This window comes from Helobdella robusta (genome assembly GCF_000326865.2).
Source record: "Helobdella robusta unplaced genomic scaffold HELROscaffold_12, whole genome shotgun sequence".
In the NCBI taxonomy this organism is placed as follows: Eukaryota; Metazoa; Annelida; class Clitellata; order Rhynchobdellida; family Glossiphoniidae; genus Helobdella; species Helobdella robusta.
The window spans coordinates 2,059,688-2,064,687 of record NW_008703664.1 but is presented as its reverse complement, the minus strand read 5'-3'; positions in this window follow the sequence as shown (position 1 = coordinate 2,064,687).

The window sequence follows — 5,000 nt, the reverse complement described above, 5'->3', positions numbered from 1 at the left end:
TATTTTGTTCAATTTTGATTTTCGTCCTCACTCATTCGAGCTTCATTTGAGAAGTTTCATAGTGAATTTTAATACATTCAAACATGCACATACAGCCAACGAAGCAACACTCGCAAACATACACACACACACACACACACACACACACACACACACACACACACACACACACACACGAGCGCATACAGGCTCATACGAATACAATCCGATGTAGACGTACGCACAAACAAACGTGTTGAATTTACTTTCCATTCATTTCTTTCGCTGCTTCTTCTTGGAGTGATCCTCCACTACAAAACAAAACTCAGAAGCAGAACCTTTAATCATAAAAATAACAAAAAAAAACATGACGCAAATATGACCAGCCGTCTCAAATGTATTTGAAATTTCTTTGTATCAAATTCCATTCTGACGTGTCATTTGTGTGCGTGTGTCTGTGTGTGCTTGTCTGTGTGTGTAATTGTACATTTGCTTGTGCGTATGTGTGTGTGTTTGTAGGTTATTGCCAATTTGTGTTCAATGCATACGTTTATTTGCCCAAGATAGCATTGCATGTCGTCGATCGCACCGTGCGTTACATGCCGACTGGCTGCGAGTTGTCTACCTGTCTGTTTTACGCTCCAGCCAAGTTTAATAAAACACAAAAAAATTGTGACATAATGTATTTGTTGGACGCAGTGGTTGGCAAATGAACAACAGGCTGATGCTGCTAATACATTCTTCCAGGAAAAACGGTGGGAAACTTGAGTGATTGTCCTAATCGTTCATAATTAATCCACCAAGGAATAATTTATTCTCAAAGGCTCCACAATGCGGCAGTAATAATTTTCATCTGAAAGAAAAATTAAATTTAATGTTTTAACATTTATTATTATGTTACTATTAATCTTCATGTTGATTAAAATTAATTGTGCCTAGAAATAAATAAATAAAATTTTTTATAAAAAACCCGATAAAAAAAACTTGCCGTGTCGGAACCTAACAAATTTTAACTAAAATTTTTTTAATTTAATCCAATTTTAATTTTTTTTCAATTTCATAGATCAATTTTATTTAACACTAAAAAGTTAGAAAAATGCAAGTTTATTATCATTAGCGTTGATGTTGCTCTTCTAGGAGTCTAGGTACCTACCTACATCACTTCATCAATTTTAACTTTCTACAAGCTCGTGCCATCCAACTGACGATGAACAGAATCAATGTATCGATTGTTTAATCTTTCCCAGTGTATACCTACTACTACAATGATAATTTGGTAATATTCACAAATAATAAACAGTTTCTAAAATTTGGTTGCTTCTGAAAAATTAAAAGATATAAATTTTTAAATAAAGTTATTTTGATTATCAGAGCTTTCGAAAGATTTGCAAAACTTTGTGACACAAAAACAGCAAAGAATGGATTATTATGTTGAATATTTTCGTTGTTTCGTTTTTATAGCTCTTTTCAAAGTATTTATTACATTGAAACTATTTTTTTATTGGCCATTTCGACAACATTTTTTATACAAAAATTAGCACGATGGATATCTTTTATCTCTTTTAATTCAGAAGCTTGAGTAGATAATTTCAATGTTGATGGAAAAAATTCAAATGTAAACAGCTTAATTTTACTGAGATGTGATATGATAATGAATGAATGAGTCATTCACACGCACACACACACATACACATATACACACACAAACATGCGATAATAAAGGAGCGATTCGATAAATTTAAAATTTTTCAAGTCAAATAATTTAAATTTTCTTCTATTTATTTAGTCAGTGAGACGGTTTTGCGCTCCTTGGGCATAAAGAAGTTTAAAAAATGGTGTAGATTTTATTTATTATTAAATTTATTTCATTAAATTTTTTTAAAAATTTATTTAAAAGCAAATTTTTAAATTGTCATTAATTAAACTTGAATGATTTCAACTTGAATTTTATAAGAAAATTTATCAATCATTAAATTAATTTTTTGCCGTTTCACGGTCAAAAGAAATTCTGCAAATAATAATGTAGAAGACAAAAAGTAAAAGTATTAAAATTAATGCGAGTTATATTACAATTAACATTTTAAGGCATTTCTACGGAGAAACCATAGAAAAATATTTAAAGATATGATTAACTTTTTGGTGAAGGATGCGGAAGTAAATACGAGTGTGTGTGCGTGTGTGTGTGTGTGAGTGTCGGTGCATGAGGCTCTGTTTTTGTAAGTGCCTCTGGTGGCATTCATTTCAGTTTCAGTTTCACTTGCAGATGAGGGTTATTTTTGTACAGGTGAACACGAGACTTGGTAAATTATACACTTTGCAGTTTGATTTCATACGATTTCAGCATTTCTTTTTGAGTTTTCAATAATCTGCAAATGCATTCAAACACACACACACACCACAAACACCACACACACACACACACACACACACATGCAAATACATACAAACACACATGTACAAAAACACACACATACACGCGCATTTCTCACACACTGTAAGTTTTTCTTTTACAAATTCATCCATATTCACAACATGTTTGATGAAATCATAAAATCTGTTTGTACGAATGAAAATTTTGAAAAGTAAATTTTATAAAATGAAAGCAAATTTTTAATTTTCAAAAGGCTGCACCATTTTTCGTCATTCCAAACATCTACATTCATTTGACCTTATCTAACAAATCCCGATTAATACTACTACTACATTCTTTTTATTTTAAAAGCCTTCACGGTTATTTTCAACTCCCACCTAGTTTCATTAATCATTATAAAAACATTTTGTCAATATTTTTTTAGCCAACTCATATTTTCACGGCATAATATATTTTCCATGTAAAAAGATAAAAAATATAGACTTTCATGTGCATTTGTCATTTGCATTACTTCTTTCAATACTGCTCGAAGCAGAAATTTGTATTGTTTTGTTTAAACTTTTGATTTTCATATTTTATGAAACTTTGTAAAACTATTTGCTAGCTGAACGCTTGTAATTAATGAAGAATAGCATTAAATACGATGTCGCAAACCTATTGAAATACTATTACTGTCTAAAACATCAGCATCGTGTCACAAAAGTTGTTGCATATTTTGTTGGCACAGCAGAAATAATGACTCAAGAAAATTGGTCTTAACAAAATAGAACTAAAAGGAAACTAAAATTAATAGCGTCTTTAAACGGTCCATTTTGCTCTTGGCATAGTACAATCATTGCAGGCAGACGCAATTCAATTTGATGAATATTACAAAACAAACACGCACACACACACACACACACACACGCACACTTGCACGCACACACACACTTATATATATATATATATATATATATATCGAACATGCCACGAATCAAAATAGAAAAACGTTCTCTGTCAAGTGTCTACAGGCTGAAAAAGGTCGCCACACGGCCTAATAATTTCTTCACTTGAGACCAAAAAAAGGAAAAAAAAACAAAGGCTATAAAAACTGTCTGCTAAAATGGGTCATCAACCGTGTGACGTTGTAAAGGCCAATGTTTGCCTAACACGCAACTTCGGGATTAACATTCATTGATTCGTAAGGACACCTTTGATCATAGCGGCGATATGGGCTGCTTCGATACGGGAGTTCAATAGTTGGTAAATATTACACAGTTGTTATTACACAATTGGTGAATTGATCATCACGTGTTGTTGCTTGTTTTTTCTTTAATATCATTGATTCATTTATTTTCCGTTGTTGTAAAAGGTCCCGGACTAACTAATCAATATTCAAGTCTGCTGGTTTAGTTTTCCAGGTTTTAATAAAGTTATAAGAGTTGTGTTGTTAGTATAATTAGTTGTTGTTGTTTGTGCTGCTGGCGAAAATGATGGCGGGATTGTTACTGTGGCGTATGCAGTTGATGAAACTAATACTAAAAATGATCGTGTTGCTGCTAATCAGTTGTTATTCAGGACGGCTACGATGATATAAACGCTGATGAGTAACGGATGTGGTTTTTGCTTCTTCTTAAACCTTCCAGTCAATCCATGCCACATGTTTGAAAATCTTTTTTTCAGTGTTATATTATCAAGCAGGAGATAGTATTTGTGTGATCTATTTATAACATTGTCTGAAACATACATATCATCATCATCATCATCGTCATCATCATCATCATCTTCATCATCATCATCATCGTCATCATCATCATCATCATCATCATCATCTGTTTTTAGTCACTTTCATCATAAGCAGCATCTAATACACTATCTTATCTCGCTTGTTTACAAACATTGGAGAACTTACAATCGCTGCCTCCTTTTCATCATTATCATCATCACCATCATCATCATCATCACCATCATCATCATCACCATCATCATCACCATCATCATCATCATCATCACCATCATCATCATCATCACCATCATCATCATCATCACCATCATCATCATCATCACCAACATCGTCATCAACATCTTTTATTTTTTTTCTATTTTTTCTTCATCATCATCATCACCGTCATCCCCAAAATTATATGTTATCATTGTCATCATCATCATCATTATAACATCATCATCATCACCACCACAATTATCATTATCATCATCATCATTAGTACTATTATCATTGATACTAATCGTCATCACTTTCGCAAATGTTTATGCTGAATTAAACTTTTTCAAATACTATTCATTATCAACTTCATATGTCATCATCATCATTATCATCACCATCATCAAAATCATCATCATCATCCTTATCATTATTTTCCTGCTTCTCTTCCTCCTCATCGTCATTATCATCATTATCTAACATCATCATCACCATCATCGTCATCATCATCGTCGTCGTCGTCATCATCATCACCATCATCGTCATCATCATTTAAACCTTCATCCGTTGCAAACATTGCAGGCATAGATGACTCACCACTGCAATGAGTTTAAAAGTTAACATAAATCAGAAGAAGAAGCAAAGAAATTACAAGTGAAAAAGAATAAAACAAAGAACCTTGAATTTGAATTCTAAAAATAGATCTCTCTTTCTCTCTCTCTCTCTATC